This window comes from Mixophyes fleayi, assembly GCF_038048845.1.
Source record: "Mixophyes fleayi isolate aMixFle1 chromosome 4 unlocalized genomic scaffold, aMixFle1.hap1 SUPER_4_unloc_2, whole genome shotgun sequence".
In the NCBI taxonomy this organism is placed as follows: domain Eukaryota; kingdom Metazoa; phylum Chordata; class Amphibia; order Anura; family Limnodynastidae; genus Mixophyes; species Mixophyes fleayi.
In genome coordinates, this window is record NW_027445888.1 from 225,672 (window position 1) to 241,703 (window position 16,032).

Below are 16,032 nucleotides of genomic sequence, written 5' to 3' on the forward strand. Positions count from 1 at the left end.
TCTGAACTAGATTAATCATAAAATGATATTTATGTACCTTTATCCATAAAACTCTATATTACTTCTCCAATTAAATGCCTTCGCTCATGATTTGATTCCACACCAGATCAAATTAAACATTTCATTTTACATAGACATTTTCCAATAAACGATTTCAAACAGATTTTATTCTATTTCAATTAAAGGCTGAAGGGAGGGTGTCCTTGTAACACGGTATTTCCTCTTCAAACAAGCTACAATCGGTGAGAGATCAGGATCGAGAGATCTTGTTATTCCTCTTGTTGATACTGCACTCCACTAGATTAATCACAACATGTCATTGATCTTCTCAATGATACCACATTAAATCAGTTTAAACATTGAGCCACATATTTACAAAGTCTATTTAACAAGTGCTACTAGTACCGCCGCATAATCTGTTGTGTTATCAGCATCTCAGGATCTCAACTGCTAACAAATGTAATGACAGACAATAAAAAATATTTTTGCAGTGCAGTGGGACGGTTTCTTAGTTATAAAACCATGAAAAGGCTGTGATTCAATCTTAGCCATGCCGGGACCAACCATTCCAGGACTGAGGCTTATTTACTGCACATATCTCGGGGGCTATCAAAGGGACCGTGCTTCGGCCCATTAACCCTCTAGTTTCCTCATTGTCACTGGCTCTTTTAAGTCGAGAGATACACAGGACAATTGGGGGGGGGAAATTGGGAACAATGGCCAATGTTCACTTTATTGTGGGAGGGTTTTGCTCTATCTCAATCCCTTACAGAAAGGGCAATGGGTGATGCTCTTCATGCACCTGCAGCAGCTTCTTCCGAGTGGGGGTACCTTGGTCACTTTCCAAGGGAATTGGACATAAACTTGGCTCTTTTAATGATAGATGTCCCTGTATCACCAAGAAGGGGAAGGAAATTACAATTTATACCTTGTTAGTACACAGGGGTTGAAATAACTCTCTTACTAGAAGGATTACATAGAACAAAATTTTCACAGAGATAAAAGGATGATATATAGGGAAATATATATCATGCTTCCCTATGAGAGGGGGCCCCATACAAACCTTCATTAACTGAGCCTGGCACCCACCTGTTCACAACACAAATGTGAAATTGTGTTGGTTTATCGTTTCAGCATGAAAAGAAAATCCTTGCTACATTTCTTAGTGTATTTCTTAGTGTACTGTGATGAAACAAGGTATTAATATCACCTCAACCAGCCTGCACCTCGTTTCTCACAAATTGTGGATTATTAAAACATATACTTTTTTTAGTCCTCTGGTTCCCCATATTTGTCAGTTACATTTTAACTTGTATATATTCTATTTGTAAGTAGTTAAAATGTCTGTCAGCATGGTTTTCTTATCTTGCAGACTAGTCTATTCCTTCAGCCTAGGCAAAATGATCATTGTCTATTATTGTATGAATGTACATCACACCAGGAGGTCTCATGTGTTAAGATAGGGGAAAGGTCCACAGATAGAGCTCTATGTTTAATTACAGAGGACTGCATTGTGTATTTAAATGTAATATCTCTGGTCTTCAGCTATGTAGCCATAGAAGAAGACCTGTCCCTGATTGTATCAAGAGCAAATCATCTGCTGTCTGTGAAAAGGTAAACACAGAAAAGGACCAATCAGGCAGGCCCTGAAATTCCGGAGAAGATCAATTCTTCTTTTAAAAACTAGATCCAGAGAACAGCAAATTGGCCTTCACTACCCAGTGATAGCTGTAGTCAGACTGGCGTTGTGGCCTCGGTCTCCACCCTGATAGGAAAGGGACAATCGGTCCTTGGAGTACTGCCTTTGTCCTAATCTACTCTCTCCAGGTCTTAGGGAGCTGTGTGTCTGCCAAAATCAGAGTGACAGTAACTCAGGACTGCTGCCTTGCTGGTAGCCAGGACAAGTTTGCATAGACAGCACCCCCTGAGAGTGACTAGGAAACTGGTGAGGTGTTTTCATTATATCCTGTATGTTGTCTGTGTCAGACTGTAGTGTTACTTACTGCAAAGTATTATTTAAATATGTTTATTGCTGTTTGGTGCTACCATTTTGTTAAATAAACCTATTTATTATATTTTGGATATTTGCCTGTGTGATTTTGAACCTTGGATAGGTACTGAGTAGGCCAGCTGTGCAGCACAGAGGCTTACATTAAACCCGGTATCATCACATGTACTAAATAGTGTTTTATGCATAGAGAGAGCTTCCTTTTCAGAAGTGAGAGAGGGGGAGGTGGGTACTAATATTACTGAAAAGTGAAAAGCAGATTTTATCACAGAAAATAAATCAAATCCAAGAATGTTTGTGTTTTTGTGAGTGTGAGTGTGTGTGTGTGTGTGTGTGTGTGTGTGTGTGTGTCAGGGCTCTTTAGCTTCCAGTACCCTTGCACCTATCACCCCTGCTGCACTGGGCCGAACTCCACTCTGATACAGAACTTAATGAGCTCCCGGCTGTGATGTCACATTTCTGTGCTAATAGCTGGAATTAGTAATAAAAGCTATGGGGTCGAGAGTATGATAAAAAAACTTAAGTTTTGTTGAACAAACATAATCCAAAACTTTGTCCCATAGATTGTAGGCTTGCGAGCAGGGCCTCTTACCTCTATGTATGTATGTATGTATTACCAAGTATTGTTTTATTACTGTTTGTTCCCAATTGTAAAGCATTATGGAATCTGCTGGCGCTATATAAATAAATGTTGATGATGATGATGAAAATAATGCAGGAAAGGTATAGACCAGATGCACTGTGGGAAGCAGGCATAAATAGGCAGAACACAGGTGCAGAGATTAACCAGGGGCAGAAGATTAACTCCTGCTAGTGAGACAAAAGGCAATGGAACAATAGCAGCACCTCTGGTAAGCCAGAGGTACTGCAGGCCTAATACAATAAACAAAGTCCAACATAGTCCACCAGACATGAGCTGCAGAGGCAAAGCAGCATCCTGGGGCGATGCTGCAGTGCAGGCGGAGGCAGATCCTGACATATGACCACTGACACTCATGGCTATTGAAGAACTAGAATGCTAGGCGCAGAAGCTGCCATTCTAGGGCTTCAACATTAATTTCTGAAAGAGGAAGAGAAGCGAGATAGATGGGCTTATCGTATTAAATGAAGAAATAGACCCATCTCCAGCAAAAATAGGTGTTTTCCCTTGAGATGGGTCTATTTCTCTCTATCTATCAAAGGGCCACCACCGGTGATGCTTTGCATAGGAAGTTTATTTAACAAGGATATCTACGGGACAAGAACCAATGCAATCCTTCTTCTGAATGCACATATCCCTGGAGACTGGCCGGGCATAGCGGTAATTTAAGCCTACTGCTCCCAGCCAGTATTACTCCCATATTTTATTAATACATTGTGGCAATGGGAGGTTTTTTAGAGTGAGAGATGAGTAAGAGAGATATGGAATGGATGGATACTTTCTTCTCCGTAACGATGAAAATTAAAATCGGAGTTTAAATTTATTTATTTTTAAAAATGGAGATGTTTTCTGAAAGGGAAGAGCTACATTTTGGCCTTGTCCTGGGCACCGTACTTCGTTCCTACAGACTTTTTTAATTTTATACCATCTGTTTCTAACACAGGTCAAAGTACTAGTTATAGAGAGGGTGGATACTCAAAAAGTTTCATAAAAAACGTCATCAGTCCCCCACTACAATTTCCATGGATCTGTAACTGGATGTAACACCCCCTTGTAGCGTAAGTGAGGAATGAGAGACATAGGTTTGATGGATGTGACAGCTCTGAGAAAGAGAGTACAAAAAAATAGTGCAGAGGGATAGGAAGAAAGGAACAGGAGAGAAAGGAACAAGTGAGGCTCCAGGTAGTCCATGATAGAGATGCAGAAAAGGTTACGTCAAAGCAGGAGAGCTAAGAGTATAGCTGAACTAATCTAGGTGAGCTGCACTCTTAGACCATACTTGCCAACTTTTCCTTGTTGGCTTCAAGGAGATCCTGGGGGAGGTAGGCGTGTGGGGGCGGGGCTTGATGAATTGCAGCATTTTGGCCCCACCCTTCAACGATTATCACAATTTTGGCCAATTACAGCAGGAGGTAGGGCTAAGATGATGCGATATTTGCGTCATTAAGCCCTGCCCCCGCCACTTATCTATCGCGGGGGCGAGAACCGGGAGGTTGCCCTGCTCTTCCGGGAGTTCTCCCAGAAATGCAGGAGTCTCCCGGACATTCCGGGAGAGTAGGCGACTATGCGTTAAAGAAAAGCAGCTAATGAATCTCTAGAGGCTGAAGTGTCTTTTACATTTCTGTCTCCATTACTGAATTCATGTTGTCTTACCTGTCAGTCTTTAATTAAATCTTGGTCTCCATAAAATGGCCACCTCTATAGGCATCAATACATGGACATAGGACACAATTTCTGCACCTTGTCATCATGCCACAGATGGCGAAGCCAACCACGTCTTGTACTGGCTCAGCATCAGGGAGAACGCCAGACTCTTCAGGGAGATCACCCCTATTTCAGGGAGTCTCCCTGACATTCAGGGAGAGATGGCAAGTATGTCTTAGACATTCAGTGCTATGGAGAAATTATAACATTGATACTAACTTTCAAACTCAAATATTACAGTTGTATAAACTTTTACCACACTTATTACAGTGTGTTAAAGCTGCACTACAACCAAAGGAGGGAGCAGAGCATGCGCTCTGCCCACTCGCCCGGGGATGGAGGGTTGCTCTGTGCAGCCCTTCTGAAATCTTACACATGATTGGTCCGACCTTAAAGAAAAGACAGTTTATCCTTTTTTTACCATATTATTCAAATATCTAATGGTCCAAATGCGGAGGTGAAGCTACTGACAAATCGCATGTATACACACACTTCTTCACACAACTCATAAATGAGGCTTTGTAATCAAACACATATTCGCATTTCCATTATATAAAGGCTAAGCGACAATAATTATCTTACTTGTAAGAGTATAGGAGTAAATTTTTGAATTTTTTTCGTAACAGGGCTTTTACATATATAAGGATCTATTTATTATTAAACAGCGGTACCAATCATTATGTGTCGCTGCACATCGCAGCCATACATAATGCAGTACAGCTGCAATTTGCTATGCAGGGGATGCTCTGGGAGCCCCAGCGAACACCCCTCTCCTACACAGAGACTTTTTGTAGTTCAACGGCAGCCTAAGGACACCAGTGAGTGGGGAGATCCAGTGAAGTCAGAGAGGCTTCAGCTGGATCCCCTTGAAAATGACAGATAATGCCATGCAGAGGTGATATAACCTTGCTGCTAAAAGCAAAGCTTTTCACACAGTGGCGGATCCAGGGGGGGCTTGCTGCCGGCGGCTGCACAATGTGCAGGTCCGTTCGGCAGTGATAATGTGCTGCCCGGCTGCTCTGATTGAGTTTTAAATACAATCAGAGCAACGGGACAGCACATTATCACTGCCGAACGGACCTGCACATACTGTGCAGCCGCCGGCAGCCTTAGAAGTTAGAAAGGGGACGGGGCCTAAATCGTCCCCCCTATATCACCCGGGGTAGAAAAAAAATTCTAGATCCGCCCCTGTTTTCACATGATTTCTCCTGCATTGAAGCCTTCAAAAGTGATGTGATGGACATTTTACAGATTGCATAGTGTGTCATTTGCTGCAGTTTCTCCTTATTCATTTCTATTTTATTCTTTGTGTTTATTATTTTTTATTAAAATGTCCCTCAGCAGTAAAGAAAATAAACCTTGGGGGACACTACAAATATATTTTTATTTTTACAATAACTTTTAGCTTGTTTTATAAGTTTTATTTTTACTATGAGAGCTAATCTGTCTTCTTAGACCTGGTAGCTCACTCTCCTACAGAGGTTCTACCACATACTTACCAACTCCCGGAGAGGGGGCGTGACTGGAGGGCAGGAGGGGGCGGAACGAGGCCAATCGCATCATTTTGGCCCCGCCCCCCGCGAAACCGTAATTTGCGTCGCGGGGCCAAAATGATGCGATTGGCCTCGTCCCGCCCCCTCCCGCCCTCCAAAATGGCGTGATTCACAGAGAATCGCGTCAAATGACGCGATTCTCGGTGTGAGATTGAGATGCGGGAGAAATGCCAGCTTGCCCGGGAGCCCGGGAGATTGACCCGAATTTCGGGAGTCTCCCGGACTTTCCGGGAGTGTTGGCATGTATGTTCTACCATTCATGTGATCTCCAGGAGTACACAGCCATCACATTCTATTGAGCACTGATTGACAAACAATTGAGCGGCCAGAACCCATTTATAATGGTTCATAACAACTGTTGACCTTCTCTCTTGAATGACAGCTTAACTCCAAGTGTGTGGCAGCCATTCCTATGCATCAAGTTGTTACAGTGCATAGGTTTAAAGCCCGTGTCCACCAGGTAGGTGTCAATTCTGTAATAAATGCTGCTGCAAGACTTATCTTCCTCTCTCAACACTCCACATCTGCGGCATCACTTTGCAAATCCCTACACTGGCTCCCTGTGTCCTCCAGAATCCAATTTAAATTACTCACCCTTACATGCAAAGCCCTCAACAACACCACCCCTTCATAAACCTCAAATCTCATATCAAAATACTCTCCCTCCCGCCCTCTTAGATCTACCTCTGACCTGCGCCTTGTCTCGTCTTTGGTAACCACCTCTCACTCCAGCCTACAAGACTTCTCCCATGCTGCTCCCCACTTGTGGAATTCCCTACCATGCCCAATCAGGCTTTCCCACAGCCTTCAATTCTTTAGATGCTGTGATAGAAGGACGGGAAAGTGCTGAATGGCAGAGATATGCAGCATGCCCCAGGCTTTCTGCCTTGTGTACATTAAAACCCCAGGGAGATTGTTTATGTGGGAAAATCTTCCCAAAGTGTGTCTCTCAGCTGTAGGAAAAACTGGTAAGGGTCCCTGGGGGTTATGTAAGGAGAGAGAGTAGGGTGGGCTCCATACATAAGGCCTAGTTCGGGTCTTCTGATCAGAGCAAACCAATCAGGAGTTGCACCTGCAAAATGCTGAGAAGCTGTTTCTAGGCAGTTTCTTCTCTCTCACACAGTCTGGGATGGAGGTTGGATGCCTCCTGAGAGACACTGCACTAAGTTTTGTATTTTTGTATGTGTCTAGGCCTCAAGGTCTTTCACTTGAGAGAAGATGTTCCTGAATGTTTAGTTAGTGCAGGACAGGCAAGGATTTTGTTTCTGCTTGTTGAATTTTTATGACTGGAAAATACAACTAGCTGTGGCTAGTCAAACCAAAACTATTGACTGGTGTGATATCCTTAGCTGGTCTGTCTGAAGTAGGGATGTGCACCGGCGACTTTTGGTGTCTCGTGTTTTGTGTTTTAGATTCGGATTTTCGTGATGTTTTGGGTTCGGATTTGTTTCGCAAAACACCTGCCGAAAGGTTTTGAATTCGGATTTTTTTTGAAAAAAGCATAAAAAGTTCAAAAATCTAGTTTTTGGGCTTATTTTCACTCCTACGCTATTATTAACCTCAATAACATTCAATAACAAGCATTTCCACTAATTTACAGTGTATTCTGAACACCTCACAATATAGTTATTAGTCCAAAACGTTGCAACGAGGTATCTTTCTGGACTGCGTAGTGGAGTGGTCCCCACAATATAATAAGAAAACCATCAACTGGTCTTAATGGCACCAAAAAATGTACCTGGACTGCGTAGAGGAGTGGTCACCACAATATAATTTAAAAACCCTGAACTTGTATGATTTGCACCAATAAATGTATCTGGACTGCGTAGAGCAGTGGTCACCACAATATAATTTAAAAACCCTGAACTTGTATGATTCGCACCAATAAATGTATCTGGACTGCGTAGAGGACTGGTCACCACAATATAATAAGAAAACCATCAACTGGTATGAATCGCACCAAAAAATGTACCTGGACTGCGTAGAGGAGTGGTCACCACAATATAAATTAAAAACCCTGAACTTGTATGAATCGCACCAATAAATGTATCTGGACTGCGTAGAGGAGTGGTCACCACAATATAATAAGAAAACCATCAACTGGTCTGAATCGCACTGAATAATGTACCTGGACTGCGTAGAGGAGTGGTCACCACAATATAAATTAAAAACCCTGAACTTGTATGAATCGCACCAATAAATGTATCTGGACTGCGTAGAGGAGTGGTCACCACAATATAATAAGAAAACCATCAACTGGTCTGAATCGCACTGAATAATGTACCTGGACTGCGTAGAGGAGTGGTCACCACAATATAAATTAAAAACCCTGAACTTGTATGATTCGCACCAATAAATGTATCTGAACTGCGTAGAGGAGTGGTCACCACAATATAAATTAAAAACCCTGAACTTGTATGAATCGCACCAATAAATGTATCTGGACGGCGTAGAGGAGTGGTCACCACAATATAATAAGAAAACCATCAACTGGTCTGAATCGCACCGAATAATGTACCTGGACTGCGTAGAGGAGTGGTCACCACAATATAAATTAAAAACCCTGAACTTGTATGAATCGCACCAATAAATGTATCTGGACTGCGTAGAGGAGTGGTCACCACAATATAATAAGAAAACCATCAACTGGTCTGAATCGCACCGAATAATGTACCTGGACTGCGTAGAGGAGTGGTCACCACAATATAATAAGAAAACCATCAACTGGTCTGAATCGCACCGAATAATGTACCTGGACTGCGTAGAGGAGTGGTCACCACAATATAAATTAAAAACCCTGAACTTGTATGATTCGCACCAATAAATGTATCTGGACTGCGTAGAGGAGTAGTCACCACAATATAAATTAAAAACCCTGAACTTGTATGATTCGCACCAATAAATGTATCTGGACTGCATAGAGGAGTGGTCACCACAATATAATTAATAAAAAACCCTCCACGGCTCTGAATTCCCCCCAAAAAAATTCTGGACTGCGTAGTGGGGTGGCCCCGGTAATAAATTTGGTACCAGGGCCACAATACCTCCTCCAAGTTCCAAGTGTAGTGTTAATAACATATTAACACTACACTAATCCTAGCATGTCAATACCTCTTGTTTTAAATAATGACAGGGCATTTAACTTTTGATTTAATTTTTTGAATTTGTGGACATTTTCTTTTACTTTTTGAACATGGCAAACGACTGTTGAATGGTCACATAATGCCAAAAAAAGAGTTGCAAGATGGAATTGTCCTTGGGAAATGTTGTTGAAATAGGACATGCACACTTTAACAAACCAATCATTTCAGCGACAGGGCCTACCAAACAACTGTGGCTGAAATGATTGGTTTGTTTGGGCCCCCACACCAAAAACAAAATTCATCTCTCCCTGTACAAAGTAAACAGGCTCTACTGAGGAAAGATGTTGTCCTCATCCTCAACCTCTGATTCCTCTCCCCCTACAGTGTGTACTTCCTCCTCCTCACACATTATCAATTCGTCCCCGCTGGACTCCACAACCACAGGTCCCTCTGTACTATCTGGAGGGCAGTGCTGTACTTCATTGAGGAATTGATTATTCATTTTTATAAACATCATTTTTTCAACGTTGTGAGGAAGCAACCTCCTTCGCCGCTCACTGACCAGGTTCCCAGCTGCACTAAAAACTCTTTCCGAGTACACACTGGAGGGGGGACAACTCGGGTAAAATAGAGCCAGTTTGTACAGGGGCTTCGAAACTGCCTTTTTTTCCTGCCAGTAACAATATGGACTGTCTGACATGTCTATTTGGATGCTGTCAGCAAAATAATCCTCCACCATTTTTTCAATTGTGACAGCATCCAATGCAGCGACAGTAGACATGTCTGCAATGGTTGGCAGGTCCTTCAGTCCGGACTAGATGTTATCAGCATCCCCGCCAGCGGCTCTTTTAGGAAAACTGAGCTTTTTCCTCGCAGCCATAGATGTGGAAGAAAATGAGGGTGGAGCTGTTGGCATGTCATGGTCCTCTTCAGAGGACAATCTCCTGACCAGAAGGTCTTTGCACCGCTGTAGACTTGTGTCCGCCAGAAACAGAGACACAACATACGCTTTAAACCGAGGATCGAGCACGGTGGCCAGAATGTATTCCTCTGACTTTAAAAGAGTGACCACCCTTGGATCCTGGCAAAGCGTACGAAGGGCTACATCCACAAGAGCTACATGCTTGGTGTAATCGCAATGGCTTACCAGCTCCTCCCTCACTTTCTCCAGCTGCTTCTGCAACAGCCTGATCAGGGGAATCACCTGACTCAAGCTGGCAGTGTCGGAACTGACTTCTCGTGTGGCAAGTTCAAACGGCTGGAGAACCTTGCACAACACGGAAATCAGTCTCCACTGCGCTTGACTCAGGTGCATCCCCACTCCTTTGCCTATGTCGTAGGTGGCTGTGTAGGCCTGAATGGCCTTTTGCTGCTCCTCCATCCTCTGCAGCATATAGAGGGTGGAGTTACAGCGCGTCACAACCTCTTGTTTGAGGTGATGGCAGGGCAGGTTCATGCTTTTTAGATGTGCCTCTAGTCTGCGGTAGGCACTGGCTGAATGCCGAAAGTGTCCAGCAATTTTGCGCGCCACCGCAAGCATCTCCTGCACACCCCTGTCACTCTTGAGTTAATGCTGCACCACCAAATTAATGGTGTGGGCAAAACATGGGATGTGCTGGAAATTGCCCATATTTAATGCCCGCACAATGTTACTGGCATTGTCTGACACCACAAATCCCCATGAGAGTCTAAGTGGGGTAAGCCACTGGGAGATAATTTCCCTCAGTTTCTCTAATATGTTGTCAGCGTTGTGCCTTTTATTAAAGCCTGTAATACACAATGTTGCCTGCCTTTGCACGAGCAGCCATTTTGTAGATGCTGCTACTGATGCAGCTGTTGCTGTTGCTGAGGAAGGGGATGCATCTACCCAGTGAGCTGTCACAGTCATATAGTCCTTCGTTTGCCCAGAACCACTTGTCCACATGTCCGTGGTTAAGTGGACAGTGGGTACAACCGCATTTTTTAGAGCACTGAGGACACTTGATCGTACTTCTCTGTACATTTTTGGTATCGCCTGCCTAGTGAAGTGGAATCTCGATGGGATTTGGTACCTGGGACGCAATACCTCCATCAACCCTCTAAATCCCACTCCACTGATGGCGGACACCGGACGCACGTCTAACACCAACATTGCAGTTACAGCCGCAGTTATATGCTTTGCAATAGGGTGACTACTATCGTATTTTGTGGTCATGGCAAACGACTGTTGGACGGTCAATTGTTTTGTGAAAGACTTAGCGGTCTTACAAATTCCCCTCTGGGAAGATGACCGACTAACAGCAGCAACAGCAGCAGTGGCAGTGGTAGGCGTACCGCTGCAGGATTCTTCGGATGAATCCCGTATTGGAGAGGACTCAGTCTGGCTGCTGACTTGGGCTGCAGGACTGAAACTGATGGAGATCGTGGAGGAAGTTGATGAGGAGGGTGTTGCTGGTGTGTATCCAACCGGACCACGGGATTTAGGTGTCCCTGTACCGATGACGGTCCTAGCCCCAGTTCCTGAACTAACCACTGAACTATGAAGGTTACTCAGGTTACGTATAAGGGAGGATGTCCCTAGGTGGGCAAGATCCTTACCCCTGCTTATTTGAGCTTTACATAAGCTACATATGGCCATACATTGGTTGTCCGGATTTGGATAAAAATAACTCCAGACCGAAGAGGTGCATTTTTTGGTCTTCTGACCAGGCATGACGATGGGCTTTTTCATCCCATGGACATCAGCTGTTTCCCCCCCTGGTGGCTCATTTACAATAACCACATCACCATCCTCATCATCAAGTTCCTCCACAGCGCCAGCTACATCAATAGCCTCCTCCCGGTGTACAACATTGACACCTTGATTATCCAAATCTGGATCTACGCTGTGGGTGATCCTTCCAACATACGCCAGCTACATCATCAATAGCCTCCTCCCGAGCCACCTCTTCCCGTACAGTGATGGGAAGGTCAGGCTTGACAACCACCAACACCCTTGGACTCGCCTTGGGGATTTGTGATAATTTCTCTTTAGAAGGCAGAGTTGTTTGCTGTTTTGTTGCTGACAGCATAACTCTCTTCAATTTTTTGTAGGGGGGGGGAGGAGGAGGAGGGCTAAGATCCGTGGGTGAAGCTGAACCACTAGTCATGAACACGGGCCAGGACCTAAACCGTTCCTTGCCACTACGTGTCGTAAATGGCATATTGCCAACTTTACGTTTCTCCTCAGATGATTTTAAGTTTCTCTTTTTGCTATTTTTTGAGAACTTGGGCTTTTTGGATTTTACATGCCCTGTACTAGGAGATTGGGCATCGGGCTTGGAAGACGACGTTGATGGCATTTCATCGTCTATGTCATGACTAGTGGCAGCAGCTTCAGCATTAGGAGGAAGTGGGTCTTGATTTTTCCCTACTTTATCCTCCAAATTTTTGCTCTCCATTATATGTAGCACAAGATACTGCAGAATGTGTTAACTTGGTAATATTGCAGTACCAATGGGCTTATACTGCAGGATTGGTTTGGCAAATTTTGTTGTAATTAAAAAAAAAATTAATTAGTTTTTATATTTTTTTTATTAACTTTTTTTTTATTTTTTAAACACTTGGGAATATTGGGGAAATAACTATGCTCTTAGAAGCACAGAGCACGGGACACAGGACCACTGGACTGAACAGGACACAGCACACAGGACCCAGCAGCACCATTGAACTCAAAATTGACAGAGCACAGCACACAGCACCACTGGACTAATACTGCAGAACACAGCACAGCACAGCACAGAACTAAACAGGACAGCACAGAACTAAACAGCACAGCACGAGATCTACCAGAACAGAGGACCACCTAACACACCCTCCCTCCTCCCTGATCAATGCCCGAGTGAAGATGGCAGCGACTAGTGGGGAATTTATAGGATCCGAGTATCGTGAGATCCGACAGCGGGATTATGACTCCGAGCCTCGGTTTCAATTTTTCATTTGGCGCCAATACCCGGATCTGTCTCGGATCCGACTCGGATCGGCAACATTCGGGTGGGTTCGGATTCAGGAAATCCGAGTGCACTCATCTCTAGTCTGAAGTGCAGTCGTCTACCCCAGAACACGGTAACCCCGGTCTAATTAGCTTACAATGCTCTCTAAAAACTTTTTAGAGCATACCTTATCCCCAATACTATCTATATATACTATCTATCGATACTACTCACACTAATGCACCCTCCCAACTGTCCCAATCTCCACTCTGAACCACAATCGCTCTCCAGTTTCAGTTGTGCCCTCTTCCACCAAGTTTTCTCATGAGCAGGTTACTCTATGACCTTTGCTTTCATGACTGGATTTATTTTGACTACCTTGTATGTCCCTGTTTATGTGTGTCATGTTTTCCCTACTGTACGGCGCTATGGAGTCTTACAAATCTATGATAATAATAATAGGCTATTCTGTTATGAGGAAGGGGACGCCATGCATTTTTTTTTAAATTCTTTCTTTTAACAGTATTAGAACCGACAGGGCGGGCGGATGTAATGCTGCACAACATGGCGGCTGAAGATAGACTAGCCCCACAGCTGGTGAAAGAGAGACAGCAGACAAACAAGTTACTTTCTCAGCCGTAGAGCTGGATATGGCCGTCGCTGTGTGTGCTCAAATTTGGGACGCCCCTACTGTAAAATGACTATAGCAAAATGCAAAACATCCTTTACCTGCCCAGGACACTTACTGAATTCAGACACTGTAGTAAGTTTCCTTTGCATGCGCTGTCGCATGGAACAGGCCTGTATTCACGGACGTATCTGCCGGTTCCCGGCATGCGCAGAGTGATTTTGCAGGCGATACACTCAAAATTGCCAGATACGTGCCTTGATGACTCGAGCCCAAATTATCTATTACCTAAGATGCACAAGAATCACTTGAAGAGTCCTTATCAGATAACAATTCAGTCACCAAACCGTTATCTAAATATTCATATCAAGTTTTTCTCTTTTATCTAAATCCCCTTATCATAGACATGCTAGGGAAATTGGTGAGCTACCTAATAATAGATTTGCCACTTATGATGTTTGCGAGCCTGGAAAGTAATATTAGACACACAGGCGGACAACAAGCAATGACAGATATTTTGAGTAAAGAATCAACTAGTTAAACATTGTAGGTTATAACAAAAAAAGTTGGTTTATTTTCCTTTAGAGTATGTCCTATGTACAGGAATTGACGATCAAGTACTGGATTGACTTAAAAACCATAAGGTATATATACACTCTATCAAACCTATAAACCATTCAGCAGTGCATTTCATTCTTATCTAGTATCTTGCATGTTAGAACTTGTCATGTAAAAGAAGTCAACATAGGAAAGAAATATGTACAGCACATAATGCAGGTAGATTATGTACAGTATTTTCGATCTTATATACACTGCACACAATTTATCCCCTTATTCACACTACAGGCAGAATATATACAGTATTCCTAATCTTATATACACCACATACAATACATTCCTTATTCACACTACAGGTAGACTATATACAGTATTCGTGATCTTAAATACACCGCACGCAATTTATCCCCTTATTCACACTACAAGCAGACTATATACAGTATTCCTAATCTTTTATACACCACACACAATGTATCCCTTTATTCACACTACAGGTAGACTATATACAGTATTCCTGATCTTATATACGCCACATACAATTTCTCCCTTATTCACACTACAGGTAGACTATATACAGTATTCCTGATCTTATATACACCACACACAATGTATCCCTTTATTCACACTACAGGTAGACTATATACAGTATTCCTGATCTTATATACACCACACACAATGTATCCCTTTATTCACACTACAGGCAGACTATATACAGTATTCCTGATCTTATATACGCCACATACAATTTCCCCCTTATTCACACTACAGGCAGACTATACATAGTATTCCTAATCTTATACACACCACATACAATGTCTCCCCTTCTTCACACTACAGGTAGACTATACATAGTATTCCTAATCTTATATAAACTGCATACAATTTCCCCCTTATTTACACTACAAGACTCTCAATCCGTTGTAAATATAATTTCACTATGTAAGGTTTCGGCAACCTGTTGCTCTCCGGTGGTTGTAGAACTACAAACCTCAGCATGCCCTGACCACCAAAGGTGGACAGAGCACGGTGGTACCTGAACAACATCTGGAGAGCTACAGATTATCTATCTCTAAATTAAGGCAGTTTCTGCTATGGTACTACCACATTTTAGACAACTGGATCAAGCATTATTAAAAATAAGTTACACTGCAATAGATACACTAGTGTAAGACTGAACAATTACTGGCTCTTCTGACAGAGATCATTATCTCTGACCGAATTTACAAATGAATACTTCATTCAGTCATAGCAAAGTAATGATCCTACCTTATAACAATCTTTGTGTCCTCACACTGCCGCCCCCTCCTCTTTTCTACGGAGCACAGCTGACAGCAAACCCTGATATGTGATAGAATGACTTGGATCGCTGTACTCCTGTAGTAGTCACCATCAGTGATCTGCATAAAGTATTATTGTAAGAAACAACACAGCTCCTCCCTTTTCACATGATCTGTAGATCATCTCTTCACTTCCTCAGAATTGCAACTATAAGAGTAATACAAGCACTACTGCTGACCTAGCAGACAGCTTCTTAGATTTAGGGCTAGATTTACTAAGCTGCGGGTTTGAAAAAGTGGGGATGTTGCCTATAGCAACCAATCAGATTCTAGCTATCATTTTGCAGAAGGTACTAATAAAATGAAAGCTAGAATCTGATTGGTTGCTATAGGCAACATCCCCACTTTTTCAAACCCGCAGCTTAGTAAATCTAGCCCTTAGTCTCTGTGTCGTGATTATTGTATCTGAAAGAAATCTTCTATGAGCCCGGGGTACTGGTACTGAGCATTGGAGAAAAGAAAACAGCGATCAAGAAACTTCATTCTGGCTATGAGGATACTGTCCAGGGAATCAATGTAACACAATGGGATCCCCAAGTGTCAAACATTCCACAGGGCTTTGACATTATTG

General features: G+C 43.0%; 1 protein-coding gene across 1 annotated transcript in view; it reads right to left on the reverse strand.

Annotated features, from left to right (window-relative positions):
- Window positions 1–15,530, reverse strand: part of LOC142111301 (cytokine receptor common subunit beta-like) — a 110,771-nt gene extending 95,241 nt beyond the window's left edge. The window contains exon 1 of the mRNA XM_075193799.1: window positions 15,391–15,530. The gene's annotated coding sequence lies outside the window, so the exon portion shown is untranslated. The remainder of the gene's footprint in view (window positions 1–15,390) is intronic.
- Between the last annotated feature and the right edge of the window lie 502 nt (window positions 15,531–16,032).